Genomic DNA, 14,609 nt, shown 5'->3' with positions numbered 1-14,609 from the left:
ATCCTCCTGGACATCTCCCCGGTGAGGTGTTTCAGGTACATCCCACCTGGAGAAGGCACTGGGGATGACCCAGGACACACTGGAGAGACTATCCCGGCGAGCCTGGGAACGCCTACTGGGATTCCCCCGGAGGAGCTAGACAAAGTGCTGGGAGAGGGAAATCTGGGCTTGTCTGCAAAAGTTGATAAATGGATGTTTTAAACTTTATTTGTCCATCAGTGTTATGATTATAGTTTCACCGATCACTTACATGACTGGCCGCATGGAGAATTGTGGGACTATTTGTATTATTTGCATATGGAGATTTGTGCTTCATAGCTAGGACGTCTGACATGGGTTCCCCTATGGGGCATGTTGGTGATCCAGGGTCTGCATGGCAATGGCAGACATTAAGTCATTGAAGGCTGGTGTGCCGCCAACGTGATTTTGAAGCTGTTAGTTCTGTTTTGACTGGTGATTTGTGACCGCTCGCCTTTTCACCTTTATTGCAACACACTTCATCTGCACAAAGAGGAGAAATGCAGCCTGTGGATTTAGGAGGGAGGGCAGCTTGTTGCTATGAGAATGTGGTCCCATGACAAACAATGTGCAGTGTTTGTTTTTGGTGCACAGAGTTTCTATTTACCCACAAAACAAACAGGATAAGGTCCTCGAGAAGGGTTAAGGCCATGTTTTAGGGAAGCTTCAGTTTCACTCCGCTTCGGGCACACAAAGGAGCATTGGATAGGTTTGCGGTTGTAGTGTCACAAGGGGATTCGAAGTAGCAGAAGAATGCATTTTAAGTGTCCAGTGCCCAGTTAATGTGTTGTAACCTTAAACCTTGGTGACACTAAGGCCCATGGAAATGAAAGTTTACAGTAAAAGATTTTACTGTCATACGATGGTGTTAATACAGTTTTCCATTACATTGTGAATTTTGTGCACCACAAGATTCAGTCTATAGACCACATTGGTTTATAAGCTGCACAGTGCACATGTTACACATGTTGTGCTGCCCCCTCTGATGTGCATGTCTTAGCATAACGCCGGCCATGGGGTAACACAGGTGTTTATGAAAATGTGGGAGGAAGCGGGAGTATCCAGAGAAAAACAACAAACTCAGAACTTTAAGCAGATGTGCAAACCACTCGTGCCGTCTTGCAAGATCCAAAGCTTTACAAATACTGTGCTTTTGTTAGCAGGAGAATTTTTAAGCTTTTTAAGACTCAGTACACATATGACATCATATCATGGCTAATTTTTCAAGGGATTATAATGCATATAAAACAATTAAAAATAAATGAAGGAAATTAAATTCGTCGGGATTGATGGTAAATTTTGAGACAAATAAATCTCTCTAGTACATGCATTTTATTTTGTAATGCATGTGACTGTTTTGAGCATTTAATATGATGTAATTTCAAAATTCAATATGATTAGTAATTGGTGTTTGTTTTAAAATATGCTATTGAGTATTTTGCAAAAATATTAAATACTGTGATACCTCAACGTACGAGTGAAAATGTTTTTTGTTTGTTTTGTTTTGGGTATGTGGAGTTTGGGCTGGAACTGATTAAAAGCATTTCCATTCATTTCAGTGGAGGAAGCTGATTTGAGATACAATACAAGGGATTTGAGTCACAATTGTGGTCATAGAATGAATTAAACTCGAAAGTCCATTGTACTCCCTAAATTTGGCGACTGGGGGATTTGTCCGCAATTATCATAACTTTACTTTTTCAGCTATAACTTTCACTTCTGTACGATTAGCAGAGCCATTTATTGAAATGGATCGATTTGATCATCTACTTTTCTTCTGGTTGATCTTTATTTTCAGACCTTTTTCTTGGACGCAAGCTTGCAAAGCTGCAGCCTCATTCTGCTTTGTAATATTGAACCAAAGGAAATAAAACGATGAAATGAAAAATGACATTGTACCACATTGCATTTCAGGCTCATATTAAAAGTATTCATCTGCACACAAAAAAAGACATTTTAGCACACGACAGAAGGAATTGCATTTGTTGAGCAAAAGGTGTATTTGTTGTAGACTACTGACTGTCGTCATCGATATGATGTGGGTGACTTCTCTGTGCGGAAAACAGCTGGATGGATCTATGCTACTTTTTTTTGCCAGATATTTTTCATCACTATCTATGAATGAGGATGAGAATGTTGGTAGATGTAAGCTAGTAGTCAAGTGGATACTGCAAGTAATACAAATTTAGTTCTTTTTCAACATTGTCTTCAAGTGACAATTTTTTTTCTTATGTTATTAGAAAAGCTGTATAAAAAAGCAAATTACTGCATTGCTGTGTAGAGCATCAATAACCTGAAAGCCTCTTTCTAAACATGAAGATCAAATACGTGAAGTGATGTCTATTTTATATGACCACTTTGTGCTATTGTATGTATATTAGGGATAGGCTGATTATCGGCGCCGATATTCAGCATTTAGACGAATATCGGCAACAGCCATTTTTAAGAATCAAACAGCCGATTATAGATCCTTTTTTTTTATGTTAACTTCAGAGAATTAATTACCGGGTATTTAAGTATTCATAGATGCTGCGGACCCTCGTACGAGTGCAACAGTTTCAGATTTTGGTGTATGATTATAGTCTGAGAAAAAAAATGCGGTTTTACAGTTGTTCTTGTAGACATAAAAAAGACACACATCAGCATTCTTTGAAAATGTTTATTTTTAACAACAATAAATAGTGTAACTGAAAATATATATTTTTTTTTTTCAAGCTGCCTTTTAAAACAAATAAAAGACTCTGCTCTTAAAATAGGGCCTGGGCACTATGTATAACAAGTGGACGGTATGTACCCTCTTTTTCTTTGATCTTAAAAAAAATCATCTTTTTCTTTCATCTTTCATCAATTTCTTTCATTTCAACCATACTTACAGATGAAATGTTCGCCCACAGCCTTTAAACTGGCGATATGGGCAGTTCACCGCTACACATGTCGGCATTTTGCAGCGAAATGCGTATTCCGAGATGCGTTTCTTGGGAGTCCCAAGATGGCGGCCCCGCGGCTTCAAAAGTCTCGGCCTATGGCCTCTCCAGCGGGCAGCCATGGATGGGGGGCTTGCGAGCAGTCGGTGGCGGCGGCGCGACAAGCGATGTACCGTGGTTCCCGGCGGCGGCGGTGGCAAAGAGGCTCTACCGCCACGCCCCGCGGGGCCTCCGCCTCGCTCGCCGCAGCCGCCTCTTTTCGGCCTTCCTTTTTCCACGTCCGCTCAACCTGGTCCAGGCCAGGCCGTGGCTCGGCCACCTTGAAACCCTACACACAGCCATCGGGTAAGTAACTCTCCCCAGGCAGTGTTCAATGCTGAGCCCTATGTTGTTGTGCGGCCCGCTAAATGGGTCATGTGGAAACAGAAGAGCTATGAACTATGCTGCATGGTGCATTTCGCGCTGCACATGAGTTTAAACTGATGGACTGTGAGCGGAAATAACCGGTGTTGTTGAACGGCTGCGGTTATTTAATCCTGATGTTTAACAACCACGGTTAATCGTAAAACAGGTTCATTGCTGCACCCCTAGACCCTGGAAACTCTCTGCACCTTCTGTAAAATGTTAATACTTGAGATATTTTAAAATTTTGGAAAACTTTATTTACAGTAGAAAACAAAGGGAGCTGTTTACTTAAGTTTGTATTTAACTTTTCAAGACATGCTACTGCACCTGGGAGATCCCTGAACTTTTTGTTGATTTTTAAAACAAAGCTGTCTCTTTTCTTCTTTTTTTTTACTCCAATATTTTACAAACCCTAAAAGTTTCTCAATAAGAATATGCTTAAAAATTCCCCCCAAAAATGAGCTGGAGTTTTGATTTTTTTCAAATTTTGATGTTAACATTTTCCCTATTCGTGAAAATTAATATTGTTTCCAAATATCGGTTATCTTGTCCTTAACTACTAATAATCAGTATCGTATAGGGCAGGCAGGCCCCTAACAAAACCACATCGGTCTACCTCTAATGTAATCTGTAATAAAGTGAGACATCTTCTGATAATAAGCAAACAGACTTTCTCCCTGGCTAATCTCAACACGTGTTGAACATTGATCATCTCGCTCTCCCTCGCTCTGTGAGGGAGGAGGGTGGCAGCGGCAGCCAGTTATACAGTTGATGGCAGAATTGAACAACCGGGAGCATCGTCCGCGTCCGTGCCTGTTAATTAATCAAACACAGGCACAGTGATGTGGTGGAGAGGCTATTGAAAATTCAAACGCATACACACACACAGTCTCTTTAGAGGCTTAAAGCATTTCCACTCAACAGCCGTGCTAACTCTCTGCTCGCTTACTTTGCAGAGCCGCCCCTCCCCTCACCGATGCCATGATCAAACTGTAGCCTCTCCCCCTTCGGAGACACACATTGCACCCCTTACATGCCTACACGCACACGCACACTCATGCACTAGCATGCTGGTACTGAGCGAGGTGGGTTCCTCTGTTGTTCAGTGAGGATGGTTTTGTTTCTGGATATAGTATGAGCATTAATTCCAATAACAGAGTTTAATCATTGAACGAAATAACAATTGGAGGCTAAACATTGTTAGTTGATCGTTTCTGTGTGGGTCAAAGTTCTCGTAGCAGCCATAGCCCCACTCCGATTGGCTGGTGAAAGGTGAAATTAAAACCATGGTAAACTTTTGACCTCACCAGGAGCAGGCTGAGGAACGCCCATCGCTGTACCGAGAGCTCCCGCCCATTGCCTTCCTCTGCTCCTCCCTACTCCACCATTCATTTGCAGTTATCCCACCATTTGCTGTGGTTTTTGCTTCTTTGCAGTGCAAAGCACCCCCCAAACACCCCACACACACCCCCCCCCCCCCACATACACACACACACACACACACACACACACACACACACACACACACACTGCCACGCTCCAGCTGTATTTTGCTGTTTCTTTATCCCCAATGAATTTGTGCCTTGCTGCATATAGTCTGCTTAGCGGGAGGGAGGGAAGGAGCAGGAAAAGGCTGAGGGGGAGGGTATAGAGGGGGAGGAGACAGGCGGAGAGGGGGATGGGAGTAGAGACTGAGGGAGCAAAGCAGCAGAGGAAGACATGGGGAGAGAAGGGCAGGAATGTTCTTGAACGTGTGCCATACTCTCTCTCTCTCACACACACGCACACTGCTCCACAGTAAAGAAAATCCGAAGAGGAGCAAATGTATAAATAGACCCTGCAACTGCCGCTTTTATGTGCAGTCTATTAAGGAAGTACTTATCAACCTCTTCTTCTCCACATGCACATTTGTCAAGATATCTGTCATTATTCGGGTGGCGCAGAGGGGAACCATCAGTTTTTCACATTATAATGCGATGAAGCTAATCCTTTATGGCTGAGATTAAGCGCCGTGACGAGTGAAGGTCCGGCCGAGCAAGGAAAGGTGCGAGGTGAGGAGACGAGAGCTAGTGGACTGGGATGAAGAGGAAGCAGCAGGAGGTTGTGGAGGAGGCAGTGGGTTAAGAGATGAGGCAGTGGATGTTATTGAGTTAAGCAGACTGAGCTGGTGGGAGGGAGGGGGCGCTTACAGTGGGGGCCGAGACACCTGCTTGAGCGCATGAGAGCCGAGCAGTGCTGCTCCACTGCCTCCCGCCTCACATCGGGGGCGCCATATGGCCTCAAATGTATGTGGCGTGCTGGGCAAGTTTGGAGGGCTCCATTTTTCCTCACCTTCCTCTTACTCGGCCAAGTAATTACCTCACCGAGGAGAGAGCCTATTAGATACTCACTCCCATTATGTGAGGGGGTATACCCACGCCATCTTCTAAATATAAGTGCTGTCATAATTTTTTAGAATCAATTAATCTATCGATATGTCAAATTTCTCTTCTCCTGAAATTGATGATTTATTATGTTCTGTAGTCTGAGGTTGTACAAGGGGGTTTTCCAGCAGGACGTATTTAGTATGTACAGTATATGCATCAAAGAGTGGTGACTGACACCTGGATGTGTGTGGGTAGTGTTGCCATGCAGTTGCCATGCTTGGTTGCCATGTGCTTTTGTCTGTAGGAGTGATGGATAGCAGGCAGGCAGGTAATGTGATTTAGATGTGGTACTAAGAGTGTGTGTACGTGCGCTCACAGCTGTATCTTTCTTTGTGTGTTCTCTACCTGTGTTTCGCCCTCTTTGTCTCACTTCTTAAACAACCCCCACCACACATCGGCATTTTTTGATCTGATAGCCATGAATAGTTTTTTTGGGGGGTGTTCAATTGGTGAATCTGCTCCCTTTGCCACCTTACAAAAGTGTGAAGATGTAAGCGAGGAGCAAAGTAAATATGCCAGAGGAAATTATCCTTTCTCACAAAGACCGCTCTGATAGAGTATTTTGAGACATTGGCCTAGTCCCACTCGAATGTTTAACAGATTTTCCACTTGAAAAAAAAAAAGCTGTACCTCCACACACCAAGTTCATTTTGAATTTTAACATGACGTTCCCTGACAGTAATTACACTAGGAATATATCAACAGCAGTATGAGGTATCAGCGCTTGTAAAAAAAATATTCGATATTGTATGCAATACCATGACTCTACTTCACGGAATATACCTTCCGGGCAGGAGCCATGTCAACTGTGTGTGTGTGGATTTATAAAGGATATGGAGACTGCAAGCGCAAAGTTTTCCGAGCCCCACACAGCAACAAATTTCCAGTTCTTGTGTTGATGAAATTGCGTTGTTAGCATCTCGATGCGATTCTGTGTTGGTTTCATTGTATTGTTTGTTTCTACTTAATTCTTCACCCGTTAGTTATGTAATTATTGCTGCCTTGCTCAGTGCAGTTCAGTGCAGCTGCCATTGTTGTGTACACTAATAATGATGTTTCAGCTGTGTTCAGGTACACTTTTTTTGAATGAAAGTCAATGTGTTTGTTCCTTTCTGCACGGTATTATGAAATGGATTACGGAGGGAATTAACATTTGTATTGGAATGCTTTAGTAGCACACACTATTTGATCACAGTAAGGGAAGTACTGGGAACAAAATTTGGCCCGGTAAAATTCGGCGAGTTACAAAATCATGTACAAATACTATGTTAGTATGTACTGTATTGATTCGAGGAACCGTTGTCATGTATATTGTAATGTTCAATAACAACATATTAAAATGCGTCCCAGACACTTTAAAACATTTTCATTCCTGTAGACAAAATTCAGAATAGAATTGAGAATGACCCCTTAATTTCAATTCAATTCTTGAATTTGAATGGAGGTGGCAAATAGGAAGCAGAATTGCTATTCAAATTGAAAAGGACGTAGAATTGAAATTTCATGAAACTCATATAATTTTATGATTATGCTAAATTAAAATGTATTTAACAATGAATATTTATCTTACTGTACCGTAAAGTATAACAATTGTTTTTTAATTAACATTAAAAGACTACTCAGATCAAACAGATGATTCAAATTGTAAAAGCTCTGAAATGGTTTGATATGTTGGTCGAACAGTACTTCATTTCTAACACCTTGCCTTACCAAAGTCTTTAAAATGGCTGCCCAAACATTTTGGACATTTTGTTTATAGCACACCTGTGAAATACTGTACGCAGTCTCATTCCTACTGATATGTGATGATAATGAGTTTCTCTGAATTGCATTGAATTCAATTCCACTATTGTTGTTCCGATACCGATACTGGTATCGGCAGAGGCCCCGATACTGCATTAAAACAGTGGTATCGGTATCGGTGAGTACTAAAAAGTAACATGCCGATACCATTAATTCTGACGCTAATATAGGACTTTGGATGCAGCATCTTGTGTCTTGCTCTTCCACGACATTCACTGATGTGTGACATGTTCACTGCATGCCGGGCTAAGATATCCTATTTGCCCTTGAATGCTCTGAACCAATGGCAGGACAGCTTTTTCATGTTGAGAAATACATATGCACATTTGTCTATATTAAAAAATTGCATTTTTGTTATACATCAGGGTAAAAAGTGTGTGGTCTTATGTAGCCCCCTGGTAGTGCTGCTGAAAAATTGTGACCATTACTCGAGATAAAGGGGAGTGGCGTATTGATTGACCTGCTATACTAATTAAAGCGGAAATTACCCACAGCTTCCTCTTGCTTTTGCTTAAAATTAGGCTGGCATTGTTTTTCCTCATTTGAATTTATATGAAAGGCTGTATGTACCTGCTCCAATTCAGGAAATATTCTTGTTGTCTTGTCTTTTACTGTGTTGGAAGAGGGAGACAGTGAAAACAAGCAGGACAGTGGCTCTCGAGGAGGAGCATTCCCTACCCCTTCCCGAGGTGCATCTCTTAACCCATTAAGGCCTAAAGTGCCTGCCAAAACATGCCTCTAAAACCTATGGGGGACTTTAGAATCACCACCGAAAAGGAAGTTTTCCTGGAAATTCAACAGTACATTCTTGTGTTGTTAAAGCGTTAACTGATTAATTCATCACAAACAATTATCGCATTAATCATGAATTAATGCAGATTAATCGCACTATTCATTTTGACCATAGATTATCCTTTAGCTTGACAGCGGATGGTTATGTTAAAGGTAGCGCAGGTTGTTTGAGCAACAAACATCATTACATGCATTTAAGTAAAGCATTTAATAAATGTTTGCGTATCACATTTAGAATATTTGTTCATGTCAAAATATTGGGGTCATTTTTTTCCATTTTAAATTATGCAAGAAACTAACTAATTTAAAAAAGAGGAGGATGAGCATGTGCAGTGGATCAACATTTTTTGAAGACTTCCTCATAACATTAAATGTCAAAAGAATTAACACATAAACGGTGCTCTTCAAATTTGGCAGGGAAAGAATGTTGATAAAAAAAAGCCTTTTTTATTAAGCGATTAATCATGTTTAATCAAAATTCTGATGTATTATCTGATGCATTTCATCGGCTAGGAGACAGTGAATTTGTCAAAACAAAACAAAATGATGTATCCGCTTCCCCAGCTTTAAAAGGTAGAAGAACCCTACAGCGCTCCCGGATCTAGTGGTAGAAACACGGTAGTGCGCTCTGGACAAAATGGGTTAAAGGGATTAGATCGCGGTATTTTAAGCCCTTCCACAGTTAACTATAGGCATATAATGATTAAATCGTACCTTTGACACCATGGCGATGTAATTTTTAATGAAATATTAGGTGTTTTGCTGGTTAGTTTTCTAATGCGGAAGTAAAACGCCCGGTTCAGTAAAACCCCGCCTCTAACCGTGTGCTTGCCGCGCCCCCGGCGAGCTGGCTGCAGTCTGCTGTTGGGGCTCTGCGTTTGAAAACTGCTTTGAATGGCCACGCAAAACAAGCCATCAATTCTTCAACAAACATTTGAAACAGAACGGCTTTTTGCCGCAAGAAATTGTGGAGGAGGAGGGGAGGAGAGGAAAGAAGGAGGGAAAAAAACTTCAAAGCTGGTCGTAACTATTACACCATCCGTCCGTCCAGGTAGATTCAGCAACTTGTAGTTTACCCAAATATCAGCCAGAACGTAATTTAAGACAGCCAATTGTCATTTCATTGCACTTTGGCATTACAAATGTGAAGGATAATTGATTGATTTGAATTCATTTGAATGTTTACTGATAAAAGCTACTTTTATTACTGGCCGTGCGTTTAGTCCGCAGAGGCGGTGTGGGGGTGGATCCACTCCTAATGACGTCAAAAAGTGCCAAGAGCTCGTTTTCTCAGGTTGGGAGGGGCTGGTGCTTGGAGAACAGAAAGACCTAGAATTACTCGTAGAGGGGCGAATGGTAGAAAACACAACTTTGGTGATGTTTTTGGTGAGGAATTAGCATTTTAACATGGCTAAAAGCTCCCAAAAGTTGATTTTTCACGTTGCTGTCCCTTTAACTCTTTGACTGCCAAGCATTTTCAGAAAAGAGGATATGTGGGTGCCAGCTGATTTAAGCATTTTGACTGATCTTTCAAGGTCCACAGAAAATTTTGTGTTTGGACTATGGAAACACAGATACTACCAAATGAAAGATTGAACTCTCATCTTTCACCGGAAAAAAAAGTTTGTTTCTACCTTATTCCGTTCTTCAGTAATCAAGAATAGAATATAGGTTAGTTTCACCCAAATGCTCTGTTTTGGACTAAAATACGGAGAAATCAAGCTTTTAGTGAAACGATATTATTTCATGCACTCTAGTGAATTTTACACTTCTTTTTGTCCATGAATGATTACACAAACACTTAAACAGTGCTTTACTTCTGTAAAACACTACCACCAACAATGAAAACGTGTTTTTTGATAGCAAAATACGTTTATTTACATTCAACAGTGTAACAATTTGGCAAACTATTTACAAATGTGTGCAACTGTGGTACTATTTACAATTGTGTGAATGTTTCAACTACACAGTTTTTCTTTTTGTGTAAAGTATTGTGTAAAACTCCCCTGCGTGCAAGGGGACGCAGCAGAATTTGCACCACAGATTAGTTTCACTGCGATTGCCCCTTCGCGTGCACTTTCTTGCCGGCCTTTTTTTCCGGGGAGTAGCAGGTATATACTGCAGTGTGTGTTTGGCCATGTTGTCATCAAGTCTACTCTCAGGATCATGATACGGTTACGTTACGGTGGTGTTACGTCTGGCTTCCTCATGTCCTTCGGTTCCTATACCGGGTGGTGAGAGATGTTCTGATCCATCTTATCCACTCCATTCATGGTGGCATCGTAGTCCAGAACCAGTGTCTTCTCCGTAATCAGACTGTACCCACTCCTCCGATGAATATGCATTGGACTCGGGGTACTCTTCATCGTCCGATTGAACGTCCGCCTGTGCAGAAGTGCTCGTTTTCCGGCGTTAGCATCGCTAGCCGGTGAGGCTTTACGACGCGATCGAAGCCGCCGCGTCAACGCTTCCAACTTCGGCGTCAACCTCGGAGTCACCACCATCATCATCATCATCAATGTGCTCTTTAGCATTGGTTCGATGCTTTTCGTCTTTGAAAAAAATGCTCAAGCGTGAGCTGCTTGCAACCGATCGCCATTTTCGCCTCCTCAGCCATTCTCCCCTCAACACTCTAGCTCCGCCTCACGTCTTCTACTGACGCCTACCCGATCTTGTCCAAAGAGTCATCGCTGCCATCTAGTGCCCAAAAATAGTCATTATACTAACTCGACCTGCTCGACGTCTTTGGCGGCACTCATTTGGATTTTACTAAACGTTATTAAACGTTTTTGGCGGTCAAAGAGTTAAAGGCAGCAATGGATCTCTGTATTCTCAGGTTGCATCCACAAAGAATGAACTGTGTCTGCTCATAGCGCCATAAATTGCTCTTCATTTGAATCCGCAGTTTGCTACCTCTCAACGTCCTATTCACAAAGGATTATTTTTTTTGGGGGGGGGGGGGGGGGTGAATAAATACGCATTCTGCTTGACAGCGCATTGCATTTCCACATGTGTGTGTGCTTTGTGAATTGGACGCACCCCGATTGCTCCATTTTAACACAAACCTGTAGTCCGAGGTCCGGAGTCCTGCAGGTTTTAGATGTTTCCGCCTACCAACGCACCTGATACTAAAGGTCAGGATCGTTATCAGGCATGCTGATGAGCTGATCATATCAATCAGGTGTCCTAGTGGGCGGAAACATCTCAAACCTGCAGGACTCCGGACCTCGATGACCGGAATTGGTGAACCCTGCTGTAGTGGATTCTGTCATCAGTCTTGCACTTTCTTTTTTTTTTTTTTTTTTTTTTTTTTTTTTTTTTTTTTTTTTTCTTTTAAGAGCTCAGTATTGTTCATTCGGAAATGTCATCATCATTGCTCTTTTTTTTTTTTTTTTTTTTTTTATTTTATTTTATTTTTTTTTATTTTATTTTTTTTTTTTTAAATATATATATATATATATATACACATATATACATACATATATACATATATACATACATACATACATACTTTTTTTTTTTTTGTGTGTGTGGGTGAGTATGTGTGTGTGCGTGCGTGCGTGCGTGTGTTTGTTAGCTCACCAGAAAACCTATTAGAAAAAAAAAATCTTATACCGTTCACCTAAATCGAACACCAGGAGACCCGAGGGGACCGAAGAAAACCAAGGAAGGTGAAATCCAGCACCGACCAGACACCCCCCACCAGAACTCCTCCCCAGCCCAAGAAACATCCAGACCCCAACAAATCCAAAAAACATAAAGTCAGGGAGGCCTCAAGAGACCAACGGAGAGACCGAGAAAAGGAAGGAAGGACAGACGAAGCCGCGTGAGATCCGAGACACCAGCCTCCACCGATTCAATAACCTGAGGAGGAAACAGATTGTGTCTGAGTTTCGGTAGATGCTGGTGTGGTGGATCTGGCATGCATGAAAATCTCCACCAAAGAGGGGAGCCGTCGACCCCCGCCGGAACAGAGCAAGCGCAACACCTCAGGGCCCCCCAGGCCGCGGCAGCGCCAAAGGACGACCCCCGGGCCCCACCAGGGCCACCGGCCGGAGAGCAAACCCAGGAGCAGGAGCGCCCCCCGCCCCAACACGGCCCGCGCCCCCGGCCCAACGCAGCAGGACGGGGCACTGCAGGCCCACCAGGCACCCCACCGGCCCCCAACCCCCGCCCCCCCACCACCCCCCGCCCCCCACCCACCCCCCGCCACCCACCCCAACCCAGCCCCAGCCGCCCCCATGCCCCCAATCCCCCAGACACCCCCCACCCCCAGCACCCCCCCACCCCGCAACCCCCACCACCGCCCCCCCCCCCAACAAAGCCGCCCCCCCCCCCGACCCCACCCCGACCAACCGGCAGCCCCCCAACCCCCGACCCCCAGCCCCCGGGGACCACCCGCACCCAGGCACCGGCGCCGAAGAGGGGCCGGACAGCGGAGCGGAGAGGGCAGCCGCGCCCACCCCACCCCCCGCCGTGTGGAAGGACGGAACACCGGGGGCAGAAGGGGGAGATGGGGGCACCGGAGGGCGGCCGACACCCCCGAACCCCAGGCCCAGCGGGGGAAGGCCCCGGTCGTCACCCCAGCGTTCTTTGTGAAAATTAACCCCTGTTACTGAGTCCGCCAGCTCGCGGACTGGCGAACTCTACCCCTAAACCGTGAATGTGACCCCACCCAGTGTATATACAAGTGTGTGTGTGTGGTGCATTAAAATTAGGAGCAGGTGAACCGGAGCCGATGGAAATGATATTCCCACGCTCCGATCCACCCGCCACCCAAGCATGTTGCTGAGTGTATGTGGTGCATTAAAAAAAAATAGATAGGGCGGGGGGGGGGGGGGGGGGGGCGGGTGGCGACACGGACAGGGGACCGCAGCACTGCTCTATACTGCGGCCCCCAACCGATGGCACCCCCACAAGCCCCCAAGCCCCCCCCCCACCCACAAGTTGTGTGGTGTATTAAAATTGGAGGGGAGTTGTAGGGTGAAGACGGTGTTTCCACCCTACCCCACCCCCCAAAGTGTGTTATGTGCCCTATATGTCTATAAAAGTGTATTGTGCAAACCTAGTGTAGTGAGTTAAGAGGTGTGACCAGCGGGGCCCCCCCCAACCGGGCGGGGGCAGGAGGCGCACCGGCCCACCAAGCCCCCACCCACCCCACCAGGACCCCGGCGGGCATATGGGACCCGTCCGGCGGGGCGATAGGGCTCGCCCCCCGGATACTGGGTCCCGCCCGAGGTGTCAGGACGCCCACCGGAGCGGGGCGGGCACGACACCAAACCCCAGCCACCCCCGCCGGCCCCCATAGCACCGAGACCCGGGCCATGGATGGAGCCCCCGGCCCAGGGGAGGGGAAGGAAGGCGTACCGGGGAAGGGGAAGGGAGGAGGGAAGGGGACGACAAGAAGGGCAGGGGGCAGCGGCAGGGACGCAAGGAGAGGGGGAGAGGAGGAGGAAGGGCGACGAGGGAGAGGGGACAGGGAGGCGGAGGACGGGCGGGGAGAGGCGAGGAGGGAGAGGCAGCAAGGGGGAGGAAGGGGGAGGGGAGAGGGAACCACCGGGCACCCCGGCGGCCCACAGGCCCGAACCGCGTCGCCGGGCCCAGAGCGACGGACCGCGCCGGAACGGCGCCGCCCCCGACACCAGGGAAAGCCCCGCAACGCAGCACCCCCCAAGAGACCCAGGGAACGGCCAAGACGCAGCCGCCACCCAGCAGCCAACAGAGGGGGAGACCCGCCCACTCCCCGCCAGGGGGGACAGCACCCACAGAATTAACCCACTGGCATGCCGTGAATCCGAATATCAACCCCTGGTGCCCATCGGAGGTGAATCCGCTCGATCCCGCTGGCAGCAGCCGGGTTCCTGACTATGGAAACACAACCATTAGTTACAAATTGCCTAATACAGAAACATCAATGCCAGTTATAACGCTGCTGTGGCTCTCGCTAACAGGCAGAATTAAAATCCAAGTTTAGGTTAAAAAATTCTATATACGTAGACCATGTTTCTTTAAATTTTGACATTTGGTTTTTATTTGAGGCAGATATTTTTTCCATTAAAATATGATTTATGAGGAGGTTAGACCATTGGTCGATATTCAAAGTTTGTTTATTTTTCCAGTTAACAAGAATTGTTTTTTTTGCGATAGTAAGGGCTACAAGTATAGATTGAAATTGTTTATGTGGTAAGTCAATTGTTGTTAAGTCACCTAGCAAACACAAGTTTGGAGAGAACGGTATCCT

General features: G+C 45.2%; 1 protein-coding gene across 4 annotated transcripts in view; it reads left to right on the top strand.

Annotated features, from left to right (window-relative positions):
• The window catches only part of LOC147178405 (nuclear receptor coactivator 3-like), a 74,673-nt gene that overhangs the window by 18,131 nt on the left and 41,933 nt on the right, over window positions 1-14,609 (top strand). The window lies entirely within an intron of this gene.

The sequence above is a fragment of the Leptonotus elevatus genome, chromosome 2 (assembly GCF_054856555.1).
Source record: "Leptonotus elevatus isolate MCC_2025b chromosome 2, RoL_Lele_1.0, whole genome shotgun sequence".
NCBI lineage: Eukaryota > Metazoa > Chordata > Actinopteri > Syngnathiformes > Syngnathidae > Leptonotus > Leptonotus elevatus.
Note: the sequence above shows the minus strand (reverse complement) of the source record. Positions and strands in the feature narration are given on the sequence as shown.